Source organism: Choloepus didactylus, chromosome 9 (genome assembly GCF_015220235.1).
Source record: "Choloepus didactylus isolate mChoDid1 chromosome 9, mChoDid1.pri, whole genome shotgun sequence".
In the NCBI taxonomy this organism is placed as follows: Eukaryota; Metazoa; Chordata; class Mammalia; order Pilosa; family Megalonychidae; genus Choloepus; species Choloepus didactylus.
Genome location: NC_051315.1, coordinates 106,521,462 through 106,547,599, shown reverse-complemented (window position 1 = coordinate 106,547,599; position 26,138 = coordinate 106,521,462). Strand labels below are relative to the sequence as shown.

Genomic DNA, 26,138 nt, shown 5'->3' with positions numbered 1-26,138 from the left:
CTGGAAAATAGAAAGTAAAAAGCAATATAAGTAAGGAAAAAACTGGAAAATATAAGAAAAATAGTAAAGAGAAAGAAATATATTTATAAAAGAACTAAAATTGTAAATTTACTAAAGAATTTTTAAATGTTTGAAAAATAAAATAGTTTCCTAGAAAAATATAAATTACCAAAATTGTTTAAGAAGAAAATGTAAATAGGTCAGTTTCTGTTTTCAAAACGGGTTTCAAAAAAGCTCATTCATTCATTCATTCATTCATTCATAGAACAAATATTAATTGAACACTTGTGCTAGTAAATGAGGATATAAGAGCAAACGGTCAATAGCCCCATCCACCTTCAGAGAAGAAGGACATAGAATAAACGAATAGATTTGAAAAAATAGAAGGTCAGTTAGTGAAAATCCCACATTAAGGTTTAGAGTCAACACAGCTTTATCAGCGAGGTCTTTCAAACTTCCAAACAAATGATTTCCATATTATACACTGTATAGCCTTTTCTAGAACAATAGAAAAATACACAAAACCACCCAATTTTAACTGGATATTCAGAGAATACACTGTTTTAGGGCTTTCTTCAATAAAGAACCATAGGAGTATAAAAAACAGTGTTATTCAATATCTACACATTTTTGAGCTGTAAACACACTTTCAAATAAACCTTACTAGTTTTTTTAAAAGCAAATATATAGAAGGATGAATGTACACACTCATTCATTCTATATGTTAATTCACGCATGCCTACTATGACACCTTGATCCTTTGCTGATAGCATGCATGTTGTTGGTGTCTTCTGTATCGTTTATATCATCATTTCTTTATTTCCTGTCATTCATATCCTTCTAGTTCTTCCGGAAAAGAAGTTGTAACTATCAAAACCAATTTATAATATTTTGTGTGTGTACAATATCTTAAATTGAGTTATTTCAGTTATAGATAAAAGTATTAGAAATCCTGCCATAAATGACTTTTTAAAAATAATAAATAACTACATTATTATTATAGCATATATATATATCTATTGCATATACAAAATGACTCCCTTTCTCTGTTTTCTACGTTTGGGCTTTTTGAATACTGGGTTTTGTGAAGAAATCCTTTATCCAAAACCTAGTCCAGTTTCCCATAGGGAAAACAAGTCCTTGCAGGCTATTGTTTGCCTATTGATTGTTCCTGACACTCAAATCAACCTATAATCATGTTTCTAAAGCATCTATTACAGTAATATTGGAATTTGCAAGTGAAATGCTGACAACTGCATTCACTATAAGGTCAGAGATAACATTTCCTGAGCAACAAAATATGGAAAAATGAATATTTTAAATCTGTGATCATAGCACTGCTATCAAACAATGTCAAAGTAAAGTGTTACTGGAGGCCTAGAAAATAATATGTCTTGCCAATTGGGTACCTAAGAAGGATCTGTGAAGGCTATCTTTCCTATCCACAAAAATAAAAAATAATGTTTTCTGGATTTTGGCGTAGGTATATTTTAGGATGCTAGGCAAAAGGTAATAATCGTTTATTTATTATTTATTGTAAAGATTTATAAACTTTCAATGCTGAAAATTTAACTTGTCAAAGTAATACAAATGTAATACTTAAAAATGTAGATTTCATCTGAGAAAAATCTATGTTTTGGTTAAAGTTGAATATATGCATGCCCTATTACCTAGCTGTTCCATTCCTAGGTGTACACCCAACAGCAATCCTATATAAGTTAACCAAAAGACAAATACAGGAATGCTCAGTGTTATACACTATGAAAAAGTCAAAATTGAAAACAATCAAAAAGTCTATCAACAGTACAATGAGAAAATATGTTTGTTCATACAATAGCATACTATCAGCGAAGAGAATGACAGAATTCCAACTGCATGCAATATGTGAATCTCACAAACATAATTTTATGTTAAAACAACAACAACAAACAAAACAGCTACAAAACAGTGCAGAATGTCTGATTTCATTTATTAAAAAACAAAACAAAACATACCCATGTGGGGTGGGTAGTGCCTGCAAGGGAACAAAACAAGGGCTTCTGAGATGCTGATAATGTTCTGTTTCTTGATCTGGGTTCCTTTGTGAAAATTCATGTAGCTGTATAATTTTCTGCACTTACATATGTTAATCTTCAATAGAATATTTTCTTAAGATAATCTGTGTTTTTGATAGTTCTTTGTTCAAATGAACATATAGTCACACTGACGATATATTTCATAAAAATAATAGTATGCCCCTTGACCATAGGACAATCTTATGTAAATTTATTTCTATAATTGAAAAAACATTACAATTGTGCCCTGAGTAATGAGCACCAAACTATAAATAATCATAATATACAAATTAAGATAATATATAAGAAAATCTATTAATTAACCAGTCTAAATACTATATTAAAGAAAAAATAAGCCTTTAATTTGGGATCCTTTTGAGATAAAGATTAATTGATCCAGTTAATAAAATGGACCATGAGGACAGTTATAGCAGGGAGAAGGAAAGGACAGGACTCTCAAAAAGGAGCCCAAATAAATGCAATTTTGTCCTAGGTACCACCTAGGCACTAGCCAACCCATTCTTTTGGTTTCATTCCTTTGAAAATCTCATGGAAATCTGCTTCTATGAAATTACCAAAACTGGAGAATTTTGACTCAAAGGACATTTTTAAAAATCAGGCTTATCAAGGAATAATTTACCCACAATAATATTCATATTTAATAAATGTATGGTTTAAAGAGTTTTAACAAATTCACACAGACTTGTAACAACCTCTACAATCAGGATATAGAGCATTTCCATTATTCCCCTAATTCCCTCTTCATTCTCTGCAGTCAATTATCATCCCCGCCAAACTAGCCCCTGGAAACCTCTAATCTGTTTTCTGTTGAAACAGTTTTGCCTTTTCCAAACTGTCACATAGATGAAATATATATGTAGTCATTTGTTTCTGGCTTCTTTAACTTAATTAATGCTTTCAAGTTGCAAACATGTTGTTGCATGTTAGTTGTTTCTATACTCTTTGATTTATTTAAACTTGTTTGTCCAGAATATGTTCCATCTTTTGGATGGAAAGTTCTACAAATATTAATTAGGTCAAGTCAGTTGATAGTGCTGTTCAGGTTTTCTGTAATTTTTTTCTGATTTTCTATCTCCTCTTCTGTTGATTATTGAGCAACAAATGGTGAATTTTCTAAAATTGTGGTTTTGTTTATATCTCTTTTCAGTTCAATCAGTTTTTGCTTTATGTGTTTACAAGCTAAGTGCATACACATTTATGATTGGTATGTTCTCTTGAAGAACTGAATCTTTTATCTTCATGCAATGCCCTCTTTATCATTGATAATGACTCCTGTTCTTAAGTCTACTTTTCTGATACTAATACAGCCATTTTAACTTTCTTATGATTAGAAATGAGTCAAATATTTTTCTGTCTTTTTTACTTCTACACATCTACATCTTTATATTTAAAGTGTATGTCGTGTAGACAGCAAATGGTTGGATCTTTTTTTTAATCCCTGTCTGATTATCATGTCTTTAAACTGAAATGTGAAGATTAGATCGTTAATAGCATCATGCTATTTATTTTTAGTTTTCCCTATCTGTTCTTTGTTGCCTTATTCCTCTTTTCCCTCCTTCTACTATGTTAGCTATTTTTTACTATTCCATTTTATCTTCATGATTGTCTTTTTTGATCATGTTGGCATATATTTTATATCCACAATTGTTATAATGCAAATACAATGTCACACCAATAAGAATGGCTGCCATTAAACAAACAGGAAACTACAAATGCTGGAGAGGATGTAGAGAAATTGGAACTCTATTCATTGCTGGTGAGACTGTACAGCCACTCTGGAAAACAGTTCCTCAGAAACCCTACAATCCAGCAATTTCACTTCTTGGAAATTGATCTGAAAGCAGTGATACGAACAGATATTTGCACACCGATGTTAATAGCGGCATTGTGCATAATTGCCAAGAGATGGAAGCCATCCAAAGGTCCTTCAACAGATGAGTAGATAAACAAAATGTGGTATATACACATGATGGAATACTATGCAGCAGTAAGAAGGAACGAGGTCTTGAAACATACGACAACATGGATGAACCTTGAAGACATAATGCTGAGTGACATAAGCCAGATACAAAAGGAGAAATATTGTATGTTACCACTAATGTGAATTCTGTGAAAAATGTAAAATAAGTGTCTTGTAATGTAGAATATAGGGGACCTGGAGATAGACAGAAGCTAGTGAAGGGGGAATGATAATCTAATATGCACAGATATGATGAGGGTGATCTTAATGGTATGGGAATGGACAGGTGTGACTATGGTTCATTAATGGGATTATAAGTATCAGTGATGCCAATGAAGGCAAACATGTTTGTAAAAGGTTGTTTAAAGGCATGTAACCCACAGAATAGCACCACAAACCTAAATGAATGTTAGCATGATATACCTATATGGTAGACAGTGGTGCAGAGAGTTAACAACAGAGTGGTATGGGAAAACTACCCATTTTGTATTAAAGACTATATTTAACAGGAATATCTTACCAATTCTACACCTAATACTAGGGATGAATATTTGGCAGCTGATAAGAGTTCTGGGATGTATTATATTATGAATATTGTTTGAAGTCGAGAATGATGACTGTACAATTAAATGAAGATAATGTAAGAAATTGACCATTTATCTTGGGATAGAATATATATTAAGTGAATTTAGGAACCCACTACTCAATAAATCAAGCCCTCAACTTGAGGCTTGCTCTTGTGAAATTTAGTGTTGTAATAGGAGGCTGAGCCCTCCTATAATTATGCCTAAGAGGCGCCTCCAGGGAACCTCTTTTGTTGCTCTCATTTGGCCTTTCTCTTTCTAAGCCCAAATTGGAAAATAAATTCATTAATTTCCCACCCCCCTCCTGCCCACCATGAGGGACTTGACTCCTAGGGGAATGAATCTCTTTGGCAACATGGGACATGACTTCTGGGAGTGAGCCTGGCCCTGGGAGTGAGGGATTGAAAATGCCCACTTGATCAAAGGTGGGTAAAAAGAAAGGTAACAAGCTGAAGTCACAGTGGCTGAGAGATCCCAAACCTGGAGGTTTCTCTTATGCAAGCTCCAGCTAAACATCCCAAATGGCCACAGTATACCATGCCCTTACCATAGGTAGTCTCCAAATACCTAGGTCCCTACCTGAGATTCCATAAAAGATTCACTCACTATGTTTTATCTTTCAGAAACTTAAATCCACCAGAGTGCTCCTATGCCAGACAAGTCCTAAAACCCAAATGCAACAGCTTCTTTAAGATCAACAATTACATGTATCCACCTTCCCCATGCTGTTGGCATCCCCTTTCAATATGAACAAGTTAGGGTGCTCACTGCCTAAACACCCCTGAAGATGAAAAAAGAGATTAAATGAGAGGAAGGGGTAGCAACAAACAAGATAAGATTTGACAAAGGTCTATGAACACTGAAACTTTATATAATTATATTTATATTTTTGGATGCTGGGGTGTTGGAAGGGCTGGAAGGAGGTAAATGACATGGTGGAACTGTAGCCTACAGCATCATTTGGAATTTGCTCTATAGCTGCTCGTTGTATTCTGCCTTGAAGTTCTTCACCTTTATGTATACACCTTGTGTTGCATAACAGGGAAGGGACTGAGACTGTGGAACTGTAATCCACAATAATTTTTGAAATTACCTGTATAACTGTTTGCTGAGCTGTATATTGAGAATTGACTCCTTTCTGCATGTATGTTACATTTTACAATAATGGAAATGGCTGAAGTTGTGAATTGTGACCCATGACATTCTTTGGAATTTGTTCTCTAACAAATTATGAAATTGTGTTTTGAACATTATCACTGTTATGTATATATGTTAAAGTTCACAATAAAAAAGAAAAAAAACTTTTTTTAATTTAACAGTGTCTTAACAAAAATACTTGTTATTTTAACTTTAAACAGACATGATCTTTAAAATATTCAAAATGAGAAAAACTTTGTTTATACATATTCACACATTTACTATATCTGGCTCTTCATTCCCTTGTATATATCCAGATTTCCATGTGGTATCATTTTATTTCTGCCTGAAAACCTTTATATAAAATTTCTTGTAGTGCATCAAATTCTGTTTTTTTTTTTCCTGTAAAACAACATACTAGATGCCCTCTTTGTCTATTACTTAAAGCTGTGTCTCTTAGCCCCCAGTTGCAGCCACTTAGTCCTGTTTGCAGTCATAGTCCATTACACAGGCCACTCAATATAATACTTGTCTTATCAACTTGGTTCAACTCCTGAGTCCCGGTTTAACCACATGAGCATCTTCCCAAGTTATTGCACGCTTGTTCCAGTCACTTGGCTCTTCCTCTCTTCCTCTGTGCTTTGCCTTGATAAAGTGACAGCGACCCTCATAACTCTCATTCTGTGACCTTGCTTTGTCCTGAAATTCTTTTCAAAAGCTAGAGCTTACTGGTTGAGTTCCTGCAATAACTGCAAAATGTGTGCCTAGTAGCCTGAAACCCCTCCATCTCTCCTCCCCATCTCCTCTTCATTTGCTTCTGTGTCCTGCTGTTATGTTCAATTCTTAGTTCTTGCTGTAATTCCCCAAACCCTGAAAGCATGATTACATATCATCTCTTTCAATACACTCTCTGCTTGCCTGGATTTTTCCCAGTAACCTGCAGCTGAGTTCATCCCATATTGTCTAGCCACCTCAGAGCAGTTTCCAGAATTGGCCCCTCACTGCCTGACATTTTCCCATTGTCTAAGAGGTTAAAGCAGCCTCTCAGCTAGTTTACTGATAGTTACAGTAGGTTTTATTAGATAGCAAAGAGAATCTACAAATTATCAGTGAAAAATCATTTCAGTTCTCAACCAAATTATCAGTGAAAAATCATGTCACTTCTCAACCACCTGCCTACTTCAGTGTCTTAGCTTGGGGGACTAGATGTCCCCTTCAGCAGACAGTTGGATGTCTGTCCCTTGTTCTGTTTCTGCCTGATTTCTCTCACACTTTTCATCTCATTCCCTTGCCTGTTGGCAGTGGAGTATTCAGGGATATAGAAGAATAATGGGAAAGAATGGGGAAAAGAAGGAAAAGAAGAGAAATCTCAGTTTGTTATCAGCTGAGACCACTGACCCTCCTCACTGGCCTGAAAGCACACCATTCTCTTCCTGCCACAACCACATCATGTGTAAAAGGCATACTCATACATACATGCACAGACACAAAATATTTATGAGTTTTATAAGAGAAGGTAACCCAAATACAAAGAGAAAAGGAAGCAAGCCCTCACCTTGCCATGTTGTATCTGTCACAGCTAATGAACACCATGGTATGTTTATAATTAAACCTAATTATTGGTCTTTAGAAAACATGTACCTTAATTACAGTCATTAGTAAATGAAAGAGGTTCCACGTTTACAAGAGGTATATTGAGCAGCATAAGCCTTAACATTCACATTATCAAACCAGGACAGAAGACTTAAAAAAATAAGCAGAAATGTAAAAATTGAATATTAATACACATTTTGTTTTTTCTTAAAAATGTGTGTATTACCTCTTGTTGCTTTTCATATATAATACAGGTTAGTATGAAAACACAATTTCCAGAACAGTCCAGCTTCATCACTACTTCTCTTTTCTCTCCCCACTATAAACAAATCTGGGTCCAGAGAAAGGCCAAGCAGCTGTGCCACAATCCTGACAGCAGTCCTTTCCTGCACTAAGGCCCTAGCCACTGTTCCAAGTCAAGATAGTCCTTCAGCAAAACCAGACTTTTGCCACAACTCTGAATATTGTCTCCCCCACATTTCTAACACCAGGCCAAATATTGCTTGGTACACTCAGCCAGTTCTGTAACCAAAACAACTTATACCAGTACCAGAATATTTGAGGCTAAGTTCTGTTAGTTATGCTTCCTGTCTCGGTAATCCTCCACCATCAAACTAAAAGCAGCATTTCTTCCATCCCTTTGATATGTTTTACTCCTTGTTCCTCTTGCCTCATTGACTCTGTTCTCTCAACCTCTTCTGAAGTACCTTCTATATCTTCAGATTCCTCTTCATCTACTGGCCTGAACTGAGATTTGTGTTCTTTGTAGAGGTGGTACATTTCCCCATATCACTACAATTTTGGGTATTGTGGGAGGGGGAGAGTGAAGATATTCTCTTGGATAAATGTCATCTCCTATAATATCTTGTCTTCTTTGAAGGGTCATGCCATAATATCATGGAGTCTACTTGTTCCTTGTCACTTTCATGAATAGAATTTTCAGCCAATTCCTTTCATTTTCTGAAAGTTGGAGGATCTCACATTCTTTCCATCAGAACTTTAATCAAAATATTAGGCTTATGAATTCATCTAAATGACCTAAACTCAAAAGTCCTGGACCTTTTTAATGCCAATACTATTCTCAATCCACTTTGGCAATGACAATGTTATATTCTAGTGCTTTTAATCACCTTAAATGGCTCTACCTACAAGTATGTAAACAGAAGCACCCCACAGTCTGATGAAAGCCTCCAACTATTCCAGTCTCCCATGTTCTACTCCTATGATCCATGGTACTTCCGGAATCATCCTCTTGATGGATGAATCCATTTTCTGTTAATTTGTCAGTACCCTGATGGGCTTCTATCCCTTTCCTACTAAGTGTGGGTGTCACAGATGCATGGTTTATCAAATTTGCTAATCTTTCACTAGAAACCTCAATTAACATGGATCCTATCCTTTCATCAGACACCCCTTAGAAAAATTTCAAATATGGATCAATTTCATAATTCACCTACCTGGTTTCTATAAACAGAGAGTAAATGTTGTTAAAGGAACACACATGCATACACACACACACACACACACACTCACAGAGATGCTTGTTATTAGCATTAAAATTCATAAAGATAAACTGAACTCTTAGCATTGCATGTTAATCTTGTCACTTGTTCTTAACTGATAATTTAAAACATTCACTGTGTCCCTAAAGTCCCCAACATGAGTCCTCCCATTCTCAGAAAACAACCTTACTACCTCCTTTAATGAGAAAATTGAGAGCATCAATTGCTTACTTTCTTGTTCCCCATCTCCTTCCCACCTCAAGTACCTTAACTTTTATATAATGACTTCTTTTCTCTAGTTTTGAGTGGGGTGTGTCATCTCTTGTTCAACTCTATTATAATACTAGCAGAGCTACCCAAAAATGAACTTAGGCTTACCCTGAGCTGCATGGACAATGAGTTTGCTAGGACCTAAGTGGGCTCTTCCTTTCTGCTCAAGGCATGTGACCAAGTCCAGCTTCCCAAAAAAACAACGGTTTCCTCCTCCAGGCAGGGTGGACAATAGAATCTCTCAAACTCCTGTTTCCTCAGGTGCAGAGCATCTGGCTTTCCCAGAGAATTCTTAATAATTGATTGGCACCCCAAATCCATATCATCTGAGACCAAAAAAAACAGTGTATTCCCTTACTGACATGTCCATTTCTTGTGCTTGTTCTATTAAATAGAGAGGCACTCAGAAGAGAAGGGTTCCTCCACTACAATGGAAACTATATCATGCCCAGCAGATTCCCTATTCCTGGTGACCCTCTCTCTAGGATGATTAAGGAAACTCCTTCTCTATCTTGCTGATCATATCCAATTTTCTCACTCTAATAAAGGCTTTTCCATTAACCCAAGGTGTTGTAAAACCTGTCTCTATTTCCTGCACAATTTGAGACAGCCCAGATAGGGCCTATCTGGTATGATAAGAGCCAACCTTCCTTGACTTTATCTCTTTACACCTCAACTGAGATCTTATACCATTAGCCACTTTTGTCCATCTGTTTCTTTAGCCTCTCCAACTCTGCTTTCTCCTTTGTCTTAGCTACAAACATGCTTAAGACCTTCCAATCGTATAAATAAATAAATAAAATCAAAACATGACTTGGACCCTATTCCCTCTGGTTACTCATATCTCTATTTGCCCCATTTGAGCACTTCAAAAAAATAAAATAAAGTCAATAATGTTCTCTTGTTCCTTACCTAACTGTCTTTCTAGCTTTTGACTTGCTACCTTCATGGTCCAAATAATAGCCAGAGTAATCACATATCATACTATGTTACTCTTCTTCTTAAAAGTCTTTATTGGCTTTCACCTGCAATTCACACTTATCCCCAGATCATCTGGTCTCTTCCCACCTCTCTGACCACCTCTTACAATCTGCTAGTGTATTGAAAGAGATGATATGTAATCACGCTTTCAGGGTTTGGAGAATTACAGCAAGAACTAAGAATTGAACATAACAGCAGGAGTCAGAAGCAAGTGAAGAGGAGATAGGGAGGAGAGATGGAGGGGTTTCAGGCTTCTAGGCATACAGTCTGCAGTTATTGCAGGAACTCAACCAGTGAGCTCTAGCTTTTGAGAAGAACTTCAGGAATTTTGCACTTGTTTTTTTCTCCTCTACTTTAATGGTTCTTCTCCAAAATCTTTGCAAGACTGACACCTTTCCAATATTCAGGATCTCCACTCAGTTGTAACCATCTCTAAGTGGCTTTCTGGGCCCTCCCCAATTTAATGTTGCCCTATTCTAGCACAATACCTTTTTGTTAACTTTATAACATCCACTTGAAATTATCTTATTTATTTTTTATTACCTACTTAATTGTTTGCTTCTATACCTCCATCAGTTTATATATCCATTGTTGCTGGAACCTTGTCTGTCTGGTTTAAAGTGCTTTCCAAGTGGCTCAGAAAAATACCTGTTGCATAGCAGGTGCTCAGTTTAATACTGTTCTTCTTCATGAGTGCAGTCTCTTGCACAGCCCCTCCAGCCAAATAAACAATGACTTTATAGCTGTAGATCCTCTGCCTAATATCTCATTATTTCCATGTTTCTTGATTCAACTTCAGAGTGAGTCTGTGCTGCAACTTGTTTTCATTTGGTAGAATATTTGGCACCAAAACATATCATAGACCACTCCTAGCCTTATGGATGTATGGCTCCTTGCTGGTTCCTGCTCCTGGACAGGTGGAATGATAACTAGAAAATATACAGTATAACTGAATTCAAATTGAGATGCCTTTCAATATAAAGCAACCAGTAAAACCAGGAATCCTTACCTCAAACAAATTTAGGAAAGGAAGACATTTATGAAACAATACACATTGCTCAAGTTAGTCTATAGACTCAAGAGGTCTATTGTGTAAATTAAGGCATAACTTTATAGTATAGCTATTTATGCCCTAAGCAAAAACAAATTTTCAAAATCCTTTATAAATATCCTACTTCTAGATGAAAGCAGTGATAGCCTGGATTCTCTACTGTACAGTTACTTTTTCTTAAAAGATTATAAATTATACAGTTTTAATTTTAGCACTTTTGCTAAAATTAAATAAGATTTAAGACTTTTGCCAGAAGATGAAATATTGTGCAGGAAAACAAGTTCAGTCCTTCATGAAGAAAAGGAATGTGCTAGAATAAAAGAGATATAAGAGGGCATAATCACCAAATGAAAACATGGTTTTTATTAGAATCTGTTCTGGTCAAATAAGTTCTAAAAGACATATTTGGGGTAATAATTGAAGAAATTTGAATATGATTTGTATATTAAATTACAGTAACATTTACTAAAATGCGAACAGTATGAAAAATACGATCATATTTTCTCTATCCACACATATTTACTAATATATAAAATTTAGTAATCTTTGGGTTGTGGAAATATGATGTTTTTAATTTCCTTAATTTTGCTTATCTATACTTCCTCATTTTCTATAATGCTCATATGCTGCTCCACTAATAAGAATAAAATACTTAAATAAACAAATATTAAATAAATAAAACAAATAATTAATAAGATAAATAAATATTATAAATAATATATGCATAAATAAAGCACATACATTATTTTTCTCCTCAAAATTTAAAACAAAATAGAAAAGAGTGAAATGATTTTTATTAGTGTACAGAGCATTTAAATTGTAAGAATGGAGAATCAGCAATAATTTTCTATTTTAAAATAGAAAATAATTTCTAGATAAAAACAGAAACCACTAAGACCTTAATAAGCATTATAATATTAAAGCTACATGTTATATCATTAATCACCAAGTAAGATTCATAAAAAATTTTATATAAGTATATATTTATATTTTACTGAATTGTAATAAATGTTAAGATATTCTTGTGAAGTATATGAAGTTGTAATGTAATCTAATATTTGAAAAACCAAAAGATCTTTTTAATAAAATCAAACAAATAGAGAATGAGTTGCTAAATTACTAGCAAACAAATTACCAGTCAGCTCTAATAAACATTGGTTAATTCAAAAACATCATTTAGCCTTTTGGATTTTAGGCTTAGAGGCTTAGACACCTCAAGTTGGTTTCATTTGAGGTGTGCTCATTGGTTGGCTGATTAATAGATACCCTCTCATCACTTGTTATTTTAATAAAAAACACTACTAATCACAACAATGTATTGTTATGCTAATATATTAACTTTAAAGTCATTTATCATTTATTTTTTTAAGTGGAAAACAGTATTTTAAATAAATATTTTAAAAATGAAATCAGCAAGAGATAACTTGTAAGTACTACATCACATATTCACTAACAGAAACAAAATAATCATTCCTATCATTGATTTTCAGCAACTTACAAGGATTGATGGGTTTGTGTTTCCACAGAGATATTAATTGATTTGGTAATTCCCAGTAAGTTTGTTTCCCTCCTGCTTAATCAGGTCTTGGTCAGAAGGATGAAAAGGGACAAACATTTACCGAATAACCACACTGTACCAGGTACTGAAAAGATGCCCTTGCATATCCTTTCTTGTTTGATCTATACAGTAATCATTTCAGATGAGCTTCAGTCTCCTTATTTTACAGCTGAGGCTCATAATGTGCCCAAATCGCTTTCCTAAGACATCCTATGCAGTTTTCATTTCTGGACATTCATGAAGGAAAATGTAATTTAAAAAATAGTTTTCTTTTATTTGAGATTTTGAGACTAACACGTACATTTAATAGCAAATATTTTATATTATTTTACATGTCTTTCAACTTTTTCAATAGTCCATCACCAAAATTTGATTCCTTAAAAAATGAGTTTTAGTGAGGTAACCATATCCCAGTATAGGGAATTGAATCATGTACCCAACAAAAGACACGCTCAAGTCTTAATCTTCTTGTGGGTGTGAACCCACTTGTAAATAAGACTTTCAAGAAGGTTATTATCATTTAAGGTATAAGTTCATTTGTGAATAGTATTTTCAAAGATCCTATTCAGATGATGCTAAATTGAATTATAATTTGAGTCCTTATAAGCAAAGGAAATCGGGCACAGAAATAAAAGCCAAAAGTCAGTGGAAATTGGGACACTGGAGACACAGGAGAGAGAGATCATCATATTACAGAAGCAGAGAACAAGCCAAGGAACCCAAAGGTTTGTAGTAAGCCAGCACCAGAACTCTATAGACTCCAGGGGTTGGTACAGCCTATCAGAATCCTAATTTTGGATATCTAACCTCCAAATCCACCAGAAAATAAATCCCACTGCTTAAGCCAATCAGCCTGTGGCATCCGTCATAGCACCCTGGCAAATTAAGACACTCCATTACAATGTAGGGCCTTTGCCATACCCTGACCTCTCCGTTTCCCCCAGTCATTCCATTTTCTATGGCTTTCTGGAATTACAGCTTACATATTAAGGCAACTCCCTCCACTATATGGCCCTTTCTCCCTTTGATTAAGCTTTGATTTTTTAAACCCTACAATTTTACCACTTGACAGCACTCTGAAGTATTGCAGTACTTGGTTTCTTTGACTGGAGTAGGACAATTATCTATTTCAGTCTCAAAGTTTTTTATATGACGGTTTTAGGATGGAACCCTATTCTAATTTTCCAATGTATTCTATTCTTAATTTCATGCCAAACCTGGAAATCTACCTTTTCTGGCTAGCAAGAGACCAAATTATAACAATTTTATGATATATGAATGACAAAGCCAGAGTCAAGGCTCCATAGTTTGTGCATTTAAAATCCAAGTGGAGAGATTCAAGTAAGCAGTTGCATATAAAAGTCTAGAGGTTGATAGAATTGGACTGACATAGGATTCAGGAGGTTTTAGCACATAGACAATGTTTGGAGGTGACTAAACAAATGGTACCACTTTATAGGAATTTGTTGAGGGAGAAATCAAGCAATCTTATGATCTCCCAAATCTACAAATGAGATAGAGGACTTGAACTCTTCAAAGTGCACTGAAAGGGAATGGCCAGGATCAAAGAGGAACACTGAGGAATGTGGTATCATAGAAGTCAATGAAATATTGTGTTATAAGAAGGAAAGCACAAACAGCTTTGTCTCATGTTACTGAGAGTTTAAGATTAAAATAATCTTTTGGAATAGTAAAAAAGGAGGTTGTCCATAACAATAACTAAATAGAGAAATGTCCTCGATGTGAGTATTTACTTTATTATAGATCAGATAAGTCACACCTAGGAGTTTGAAGAATCAATGGATATAAGGAACTGGAATTTTCAAAGGACTGAACATAAATACCAGAACAAAAATTTTAATTAATATGGGAAACAGGTAAAGTATCCTTGATCTTCCATTTTTTTTCTTAATTAGGTAGAGCTATAATAAAGAAATATGTGTATCCCTTTGGAATGACTTTTTAAAAATGTCTAGAATCTAGATGAATGAATTTTATTATTTTTTAAATTATAAAACCAGTTGAGTAGTTTTATATCAATGTATATGTGCTTGCTTTTATCCTATTCACAATACTTGCAATCCTTTTTCAAATAATTTGTTTTAACTCAAAAACTATATTATAAATTTCTTCTTTGCTTTGCATTTTACATTTGTATAAATGCTTCTAAATTTACTCCTTTTTATGTGTCTACTGACTGCCTTTTGGAACATATAGAAATTATTTATATATAATGGAATAATTAAGATATTTACCTCATACATTATATGTCAATGAAAATTCCTTGTAAGAGTTTTCTTTCTTTAATAAAGGAAAAAGAAAAAGAAAAATACTACTCTAAGGTAATACTTTAAGAAAAACAAAATAACAAAACATTATAATGAATTTAATTCCAAAGTCTTATTTTAACCAATATTTTTCATCTTTATCATTACCAAACTTGTTATGCGAGCTATTAAAAAAAATCCAATTGTGACTTTTAACTTAATCTAATTATGTAAAAAATAGTAAAGAATCTCAATTTTTTTTGCAGTTTAAACTTTTATTTAAAAATTTGTAAAACTCTCGCCTTATATTCTTTTTTTTTAAATTTTCATTTTATTGAGATATATTCACATACCACGCAGTCATACAAAACAAATCGTACATTCAGTTGTTCACAGTACCATTACATAGTTGTACATTCATCACCTAAATCAATCCCTGACACCTTCATTAGCACGCACACACAAATAACAATAATAATAATTAAAGTGAAAAAGAGCAATTAAAGTAAAAAAGAACACTGGGTACCTTTGTCTGTTTGTTTGTTTGTTTGTTTCCTTCCCCTATTTTTCTACTCATCCATCCATAAACTAGACAAAGTGGAGTGTGGTCCTTATGGCTTTCCAATCCCATTGTCACCCCTCATAAGCTACATTTTTATACAATTGTCTTCGAGATTCATGGGTTCTGGGTTGTAGTTTGATAGTTTCAGGTATCTACCACCAGCTACCCCAATTCTTTAGAAACTAAAAAGGGTTGTCTATATTGTGCGTAAGAGTGCCCACCAGAGTGACCTCTCGGCTCCTTTTGGAATCTCTCTGCCACTGAAGCTTATTTCATTTCCTTTCACATCCCCCTTTTGGTCCACAAGATGTTCTCCATCCCACGATGCCAGGTCTATATTCCTCCCCGGGAATCATATTCCACATTGCCAGGGAGATTCACTCCCTTGGGTGTCTGATCCCACGTAGAGGGGAGGGCAGTGATTTCACCTTTCAAGTTGGCTTAGGTAGAGAGAGAGGGCCACATCTGAGCAACAAAGAGGCATTCGGGAGAAGGCTCTTAGGCACAATTATAGGGAGGCCTAGCCTCTCCTTTGCAGCAACAGTCTTCCCAAGGGTAAATCCTGTGGTAGAGGGCTCAACCCATCAAACCACCAGTCCCCTATGTCTGTGGTCATGTTAGCAACCATTGAGGTGGGGTAGGCCAATACCCCTGCATTCTCCACAGGCTCCTCAAGGGGGCTCTACATATTTTTTGCTTGTTTTTTTTTTAATTTTTTTTTAAATCAACTGTATGAAAAATTAAAAAATTAAAAAAAATAATTTAAAAAATACAATAAAAGAACGTTTCAAAGAGAGCATAACAAGGGAATAAGAAAAAGACAACTAACCTAAGATAACTACTTTACTTCCAACATGTTCCTACTCTACCCCAAGAAAGTTACCTAATATAGCAACATTTCTGTGAACTTGTTCCTACTATATCCATCAGAAATTAACAGACCATAGTCATTCCTGGGCATTCCCAGAACGTTAAATTTACCCATGATAGCTTATCTGTTTAAAGAAATCTCAATTTTAAACTTTACCTAAGTAATACCTACTTCTGCCATCTGGTGGCAGAATCAAAAGGTATATTCACATTAATAATGCCTCAGGGTAACAAAGGAACCATCAATTTTACACCAAAAATCAAGTTAGACATAAAACCTGATAATAATTCTCCATATATTTTACAAATACAGCAATTTCTATCATATGTATTTTCTTATTAATAATCAATAAATTTCAAGAAAGCTTTTAAAGGCATTGATGTTTTATTGTATAAGGTGGTATTTATAACTTGCCACACTGCCTAGCACCTGGCTTTTAACAATGCCTTAGACATTATAACAGGCATTTTTATAAGAAGATATTTTAAAATTAAAAGCAGCTTCAACCATGAGCAAGTTTATTTGCATTATAGGCATTTTAGTGCACTTTTATAATTGAGTTCTTTTCTGCATTTAACAAATTTGAAAGCCTACAAGAAATCATATATCAGAGAACCACAGAATTGAGGGTTGGAAGAGCCCTTAGACATCACAGGGTTTGATTCTTTACCCAAAGAATACATGTTTTCTACAAATGTTTAATATCTGCTTGTGGAGACATGGAAGGTTCCCAGGCTTGATAAGTTATATAGGGATGCCGCCTCACAAAAGGTTGTAAGAAGGCCGAGATTCTGTGTACCTGAAGGCAGGCCACTTAGATAAGGATAAGGATGCTGAGCTCCTTCTGCAATCCTATCTCCTGCCCAGCCCCAAAGAGATTGTCCCTTATGTTTACCATCTCATCCTTGTATACACATACTGTCATGTCCTCCTGACTTTAAAATGCACCCTCCCTGAGACACCTGAGAACAGTCGCGTAGGGGACTAACTTGTATGCTATAAAAACCTGTAGGAATGAGTAGAATAAAGTTTCTTTTGCAGGAACACAGAGACAGAGTTGGCTTCTTTCTTTCACAATTGGTGCCCTATGTGAGGAGTTCCAGTCCTGACGACGACGTTTGGAAGCTGCACAGTAAGTACAATCGAGTTGTCTCATGGTGGTTCAGTAGTCTCAGCCACTCAACAATATGGGTCAGTCTCTCAGTGTTCCCCAGTGCCGGTATGTTTTAACTTTACAACGGCTGCTGCAGGCTAGTGGAGCTACTGTTTCAGAAAATAATTTGTACTCTTTATTGCATAATGTTGTTCAACACAACCCTTGGTTTCCTGAGGAAGGCACATTAGACTTAGATGTGTGGGAGTGCATTGGATGAAATTTAAAGCGCCACTTTGAGCAAGGACAGAAAGTTCCCTCTAAAACATTTACTACATGGGCTCTTGTTCGCACTGCCTGGCCCCTCTTCATATTGCTGAGACTGAGGCTTAGGAAACTAAGGTACCTAAGAGAGAGACCACTGCTCTCTCCGATGAATGTCTTCCACCTCCCAAGCCCTCGGCTCCCATGTTGCCAGCTGATAAAGGCAGTGGGGAAAACAACTACATCCTCGCTCCTTCCCCTTCCTCCTTTAACGCAACCGCTGCCGCCTTCCCTCCCTGGAGGTGCCACACTAGTTTTGCAACACTGTCTTCCCAAGGCAGCATTAGCTGGTGATCTTGTTTGCCCCATTATGCTTAACCAGCTGCCCAGAAATTTTTCCTAGAGTACTGGGACTGGAAAGTCCAAGTGAAAGCGCCCGCCACAGACAAACACCAAACGCATCTGAGTTAAGGTAGCTTTGCAATTCAGACTTTCCCTGTGCTGAGTAAGTGTATAATTTTTGGTTTATTGTGTTCACTTTGCTTTCTTTTGTTTCAATTAGTAAGTTAATCCAAGGGTCATGCATGCAAACTCAGTGGGTTTGAGCCCCACTAACTGTAACCCCAAATTTGTAGTTCTCCTTTTAAATTTTGTGCAGTTTGCACAGTTTGCATTTGTGTGAAAAACCAGTTACATTTAAACAACTCCTACTCCTATGTTCTGTCTTTATAATTTCTTTTGCTATTGCTCAGCCATGGGATACTCTCAAAATGTGCCAGCTACATCTCCCTTAAAAACTATTTTTAATAATTGGTCTAAATTTAAAAAGTGTCATTAAAATTGTTAATGAGCTATAGCTGCAGTCAGCTAAACTTTACGTGTGGTATGGCTAGCTATAGCAAACTGTCTCAAGAAAGACAAAGAAATCTGTAAGTTAAAAAAAGTTACAGTTTAAAAATATGCAGACTTCCACCTCTGCTTTAATATAAAGCCTTCCAAAGCAATTAAATAAAAGAAATAATAATGTAAATGTGCTAGCCTATCAGTTTTTAAAATTAAGAAGTAAAAAAGGATGTAGTCAAAAGGGTCCTTGCAAAAACCCTAAAATTGCTGTAAGGACATCAAAAGTAACTAATACAATTTAAAAATCAGCAAAAGTGCAAATTGTCAAACCAGTGTCATAAAATAATATCTCTACTAAGGAATCTGATAATGAGAACTTTAACTCCCTTTCTCTATAAAGAATGTTTTATTTTAAATATTTAGCACCATTCTAACAAGTTTGATTTTGCTGGTAATAGCATGTTGTATAGAAGGTATAAAGAATGTTTTTCAAATTAAGTGGTAAAGGAAAGTAGCTTTGTCCTAAATGACTGATTGTTTAAAAGTGTGGGATAAAGCCTGAATTGATAGGGATGTGGGATAAAGCCTAGATGAATACAGAAAGTTGTAGAAGTTTTGTAAAATGAAAAATTTATTTCTGTAGTCAAGATTGAAAGATAAATACAGAAAGCTGTAAAAAGTTTGTGAAAACAATTATTTCTGTGGTCAAAGTTAAAAAATGGTAAAAACTAGTAATAACACTGGTTAACAATAGAACCTCACAACTTAAAGAAAAAAAAGTGGTTTTATAAAACCAAATAGCATTAAATATTTTAACCACCACCCAAAGCAATAATTAATATTCAATGTTATGGGTATGTGCCTAATAATTCACAAAATATAAAACATTCCTCATCATACTGCAAGCTCCTCATGTTATGGTCTTCTACTGTTTTTATTAAGAAAAAAGTTTCCTTAAATTATTGAGGTGTTATTTCTTAATAAAAGGTTGTAAAAGTGTTTTTCTGAGTAATCAGTGTAGGATGCAAAAAGTCTCTTTTATTAAAATAACTGCTTGCACTCAACATATGTTAAATTTATCATGTCCTTGGTTGTTTAAAAATATTGTCTTCTCACTTTTAAAAGAGCTAAGTCTTTTCCTTAACTTTAACTAAATAAAATATACATATATACTGTTTCAAACCTAATAATTTTTAACATTTTGCTTTCTCAAGGTCAAACCCTAAAGAATATCTTTTTATTCCCAACAGTTACAAAAAATTTGTTCTTTCACCTTAGAAAAAATAAATAAATAAACTACTAAAAATGATTAAATTCATGTAATATGTTATAAATTGCAGAAAAAATGTTTAAACAATGTTGTAAAAATTAAAAACTTCTAACCTTTTGGTTACTAAAATGTGCATAACATCAAACAACAACGTAATACTGCTAATTATAATTTCAGTTATTTTTAAAAGGTTATCTGTCACAGAACAGCCCAATGGAACCCTGGAGCCCAATGTCCTGTTTCCCAGAGGACCAACGATGCTACACTATAACAACTGGACAAAAAAAATACCTCCCGAAGCTAACTCCGGTGCAGGTAAAACAGCTTAAGAAAACACCGCACTCCCTCAAAAAACTCCCATGACATCTATATCATTACATATAATTGTAATTGTAACAAAAAGGGGGGAGATGTGGAGACACGGAAGGTTCCCTGGCTTGATAAGTTTTACAGAGAGGCCACCTTACAAAAGGTTGTGAGAAGGCCGAGATTTTGTGTGCCTGAAGGCAGGCCACTTAGATAAGGATAAGGATGCGGAGCTCTTTCCAAGATCCTATCTCCTGCCCAGCCCCAAAGAGATTGTCCCTTATGTTTACCATCTCATCCTTGTATACCCATACCATCATGTCCTCCTGACTTTAAAATGCACCCTCCCTGAGACACCTGAGAACAGTCACATAGGAGACTACCTTGTATGCTATAAAAACCTGTAGGAATGAGTAGAATAAAGTTTCTTTTGCAGGAACACAGAGACGGAATTAGCTCCCTTCTTTCACATCTGCTTAAATACTTCCAATAGTTGGGAAACCCCCACTATAGTTTTGACAACACCCATCTTCAGACAATTCTTTAAAATACCTGAAATACACTTCCCTATATCTTAACCTTATTGGTCTTGTTTACCTTTTGGAGCCATAAAGAATAAATTCAAACTTCAATATTTGAAGACAGCTGCCATGCTCTACTCATCCATATTTTTCTTCTTTAGGATGGACATACCTAGTTATTTCAACTACATGCCATGACACCAAATTCTCCATCAACCCAGTCTTTCTCTCTTTTTTTCTTCCAATTTGAAAACAAAGAGCCAGAGACTAACTTCTGTCCTCTAGGTGTCACTTGACAAACAAACTGAACAGTTGATATTTACCTTTAAATCTTTTCTGCATATGTGCTTTCTCTTTCACATTGGCAACTTGGATTACAGGGCCAAGAAATAAAATCCTGAGTTGGAGTCCACACTACATCACTTATCAGCTCTATGACCATGAATATGCCTGATAATCTCTTTGAATTTTAGACTCACAAAGAGTAAAATCGATATTATGAAATTTAATAAAATACAGGAGTCAGGCCACACTGCAGCCAACTAATATGTCCAAAAAACATTCCAGTGATGCTATTCCCTTGCTCAAAATCTTCAGTGGCTTCCCATTGGTTTGAGGATGAAGTTTTTTAGCTTGGCTTAAAAAGCCTGCATGAATTCGCCTCTAGTATCACATTCAGTCTTCTCATAATATCGTATTTCACAAAGCTTTTGAATTTCTAGAACATTGATTTTTCTCTCCAATTCTTCCATGAATTCTCTTCAAGGAATTCTATTTACTCCTACCCACTCCCTTAACTAACACTTACTTGTCCTTAATTTGAGCTAAAGCATCATTTCTTGAGAGAATCCTTTCCTGAGCTCTTCAAAAAAAAAATCAAATTCACCTAACATAGTCTTTAAGCACCATATACTTCCTTCCAAATACCTATTGCAACCTCAGATTTACTAGTGTTTGTGTAATTACTTGATTAAGTCTGAGTCCATAAGGACAAAAGCCACATATAATTTTGCTCTCAATTTTCCCTTAGCACCTAGCATTGTATATGACAGGTAATCAATAATATTTACTGAATAAATTGGAGTTCAGAGCTGAAAAAAAAAATTTGAAGGTTGGTAATTTTGGAAAGAAGAAAGGTACAGCGATGTGGGCCCAATATTTGATAATGGTTTTCTGCTCAAGGAATTTTCTCATTCTTAAGATACTGAAGGTTAGAAGCTAAGAAGCTAAGCAGAAAGTCACTGAAAACTAAAGTGGAATTTTTAGTTTTCTTGTGGTCCTGGGAGACAAAAACTGTACATGGGAATGCTGTGAGCCCCTCAGGCTCACAGTTGGAACCTCTGGAACAACTTAACAGTTTTGCTCCCTTAGAGACTTTATCTCTTGAGACTACAAGAAACACAGTGGGAAGCTTGGCTTACAATACAATACAGAGGGAAAGTCTGTCTCCCTACTCCTTTCTACCTTTGTACCTTCCCCCTCAACATCAAAAGCCATCAAATCTTTGTCATAAAATGTGTCACTTGACTTTTCTATGTATTATGCCTCATTATTACCTCCTTACTTTTTACTAGGTCCATCTTAAGTTCTTGATTCTCAGGAGATGGAAGATTATTCTACCTCCTGTGATTTTTGCCTAATCTATCAGTTTGCCATATTCCAGGGGACCCTCCTTCTACCTGGTTGTTATAGGTGACCACTAAAGCTGATCTGCAACTACTTTTTCTAGAATTATCTAGCTTACTCAAATTTTATGTTATTTACTGGTTCTTACGTATACAGAGGTTATACAGATATATCTGCTTTACAGACAGATAAAGGTCTGATAGAGAAAACAAAAGTTCCCTATGTGTCAGTACCCTGGGATATAAACCATATGAGACAAGACTACCAATCCACTTAAAATAGCTACCTAAAACTCTTTCATCTTCTTGTGTAGTAACTTCTGTTCCTGATTTGCTAATTTTTCTGTTTCTATTTTTTTTTTTCTATTCTAAAGACAATTATTCTGAATAGTTGATGGAAATTGCTATGATTTTGGTGTTTGCTTCTGTTTTTGCATTTTTAGTCCACTATTCTTTTTTTTCCTGGAAGTGATAACAAGTAGTGTAAGGAAAACATTAAGATTAAGAAAAGAGAAGCAAAGAGTCTGAATAATCCACCAAATGAAAAACCTACAAATTTACTCTGAATAATCAAAGACAGTTTATACATTTTGTTCCTTTTAACACCTTGGTTCTTTTGTAAATCTTGAGCGTTCTTAATATTATTCATTTTAGGGAATCATACGTTTATTCTTTCAGTACAACATTAAGAGTATACATTATTGCCTTTTGTCTTCAAAATGAAGGTGGGTGCTTGTTTGAATTTTTCTCAAAAGCAACTATTCTTTTTTCACACTGTGCCTGGGAAAATATAATAGTAGACTATTTCAGAAAATTATGGAGTTACACAATCAGATCATGATAAGAAATTGAATGCCAAACTCATATGCATAAAAAGACATGAATCATTTGATTTTTTTCTAGTAAAAATTGTGATTGCTTAAAAATTCTCTAACTCAGATGAGTTCTGGCTATAAGCAAGATGGCTAACATCAATGAATCTATAATACCTCCTATCTCCCCTTTTGTTTGACTGAGCTTTTTCCAGTCCTGATCACTGTCTTATGGATTGCTGTGATCTAAAACAGTCCTTCCTTATCATCTCTCATCAACTGGCCCATGTTCTCAAAACCACTCCAGGTAGGTTAAAAGCAGTGGTATCATAAAGGGAGTTGAGAAATATCTCAAGTTTCTCATTACAATATAAGAAAAATGCCAACAAAAAGTTTTGCCTTTGCTCATGTTCTTTTCATTATTGTTGTATTGGTGACCTAAAAGAGGTAATTTGCTACAAATGACACCATGTTTAAGTTAATGCTTATATCTTACATGGAATTTATAACAATATAAGTTGGCATTTATATAATTTCCATTCTCAGTTTATAAATGAGTAGAGCAACTTCAAAACTTTTCAAATAAACTAATTATCACACATATTAAATATTAGATTGTCATGATAATTTTCAGGAGCGTAATTGTTCCCAAGCTTAGAATACTCTCACCCCTCCCAAATTTGCCCCTAAATTCAGTGACCTATGACTATAAGTAAATGAGTTTTGGATTGACATATCAGCTTTAAAAGTTCAGTCTCAGATTGTCTCTTCCCATCATCTTGTTCTTTCCTTCAAACTCCCATTTTCTTCTGGTTTCTCATACCTAGGCTCATTCTCAGCCTAGCTCTTTTTGGAATTCACTCTCTGTACATCTGCCTGCATGGTTTGTCTAATTTGTACAGAGTGGAAAGATCTTAGCTTCTTTTAATGCCCTGAAACATGCATATTCTGTGTTTGGCAAAACCTATATTCAACTGTGGTGCTAATATGGCATATATCAGGACTATCTGCCAATCTCCTAAGATATAATTATGCACTTCTTATCTTCTAGTAGATGATGGAAACAATGGGTATAAGTGAAGTCACAGAATTTAGTGACAGGTTGCAAATTTTGTATTGCCCAAGTATAGAATTATTGTCTTGAAGACAGCTTGTTCCTAGATCATAAATTAGAAGTATAGAAAGTCTTTGCTTCACAAACAACAGGCACAGATTATTTTCCACTCCTCTATTTCACAGTTTTATGGTTATTTTGGCAATAACTATTTTCCAAGTAAGCCAGACCAGATTTGAAGATACACATATAAAGACTTGCAAATATTGTCTATTTATTTTAATCCATACACATTCAATTTACCAGCTGGTGGGATTTGATCCTTTAGCCACTTGGTGAATGTGGTGGTTTGAAGCTGTATGTACTCCAGAAAAACATATTCTTAAGTCTAATACATTCTGTGGGTATAAATCCATTCGAAGAAGTCTCTTGATGAGGCTACTTCAGTTAAGGTGTGATCCAACTTACTGAGAATAGAAATTAATCCTATTACTGGAGTCTTTTATAAACAGAATAACTACAGAGAGAGAAAAAGAAAGCCACAGAAGCAAGAAGCAGAAAGCAACAAACCCGGAAGAGAAGGGAAAGACCAGCAGATGCTGCCATGTGCTTTGCTGTGTGGCAGAGGACCCAGGATTGCTGGCAGCTGGTCTTCAGGAAGAAAGCACTGTCTTGATAATGCTTTGATTTGGAAATTTTTTCAGACATTAACCACAATGGAATAAAATTCTTATTGTTCAAGCTGAACCATTTCATGGTATCTGCTTTAAGAAGCCTAAGAAACTAAAACAGTGGGCTATTCTATCTTTAGAAAGTTTTGCTCACAAACAATAGTATCTTTAAGTGCCTAATTTTCTACTCTTCACAACAGTTAGGATTAAGCTTTTATACTGAAGGTGATAATGATATCAAAATTCCAAAAAATATAAAGTCAAGGGGAGACTAGATTAGAAATATGGTTGTAAAATCTTGTGTTTCACTGCTTTCTGAATTGACTCAAATTTCTTCAGTTGGTATAAAGCATAGACAAACATTGGCACTGTTGAATCTATTGTGTTATGTGGAAGAACAGTGCCACTTTTAGGAGGGTTGGGGTTACTATTCTTATATAAAACACCACTGAAAATTTGGTATGACATTTGCAATTTCTTGAATGGAAAATCCCTGGTAAACTGGTTTGGTTCTAAGATGACTTTTTTTTTTTAATTTAATTCTAATTCCAGATAAAGTTAAGAGATTTTGTTTAAGACTATTCTACTGCTTTGGAATGAAGTCAACATGGTGATAGATAGGAAGGATAAATGGAAATTAAACGAGAAAGATGGGAGAAGCATGCATTGACAAAATTTATAGAGAAATATGAAAGTAGGAAAGGAATTCCATTCACAATAGAGTCAAGAAGTATCAAATACTTGGAAATGCATTTAACAGAAGAAGTACAAGACATATACTCAAAACAATGAAACACTGAAAGAAATGAAATAAGATCTAAATAAATACAAACACATCCTATGTTCATGAATCAGAAGACTTAATATTAAGATGGCAATACTCTCCAAAGAAAGAACAATCTGCTTTCATTAAAAACATCAAAACATTATTAGAAATTATGGACAATTCTCCATTTGCTATTTCTTATTCACATTCTTGAAACTTGATAAATATTAGATATGCCAGGATGCATGTTGTGTTTATTTTAAGAGAAAACAATTGTAATTGTATTGATTTTATAGGAAAAGATATATATTAGGAAAACATTTAGCCTATTATTCTCCTCCCTTAAAATATGGTTAGAATTTTCTTTAGAAACATGTCTGTGGATCCTCAAATATTTGTGACTGCTTTATTGAGAATTTATTGTAGTTTATAAACCATAAAATTCATCTATGTTAATTGTACAATTTTATGATTTTAAGTATATTTACAGAGCTGTGCAACC

The 26,138-nt window shown here is 34.7% G+C and overlaps 1 protein-coding gene across 4 annotated transcripts in view; it reads right to left on the bottom strand.

Moving 5' to 3' along the window:
• SPAG16 (sperm associated antigen 16) overlaps positions 1 to 26,138 on the bottom strand; it is a 1,128,509-nt gene that overhangs the window by 610,084 nt on the left and 492,287 nt on the right. The window contains exon 12 of one of the 4 annotated variants that reach the window (XM_037849698.1): positions 23,060 to 23,113. The exons of the other annotated variants lie outside the window; for them this stretch is intronic. The gene's annotated coding sequence lies outside the window, so the exon portion shown is untranslated. Of the gene's footprint in view, positions 1 to 23,059; positions 23,114 to 26,138 lie in introns of those variants that run through there. 4 annotated transcript variants of the gene reach the window in all.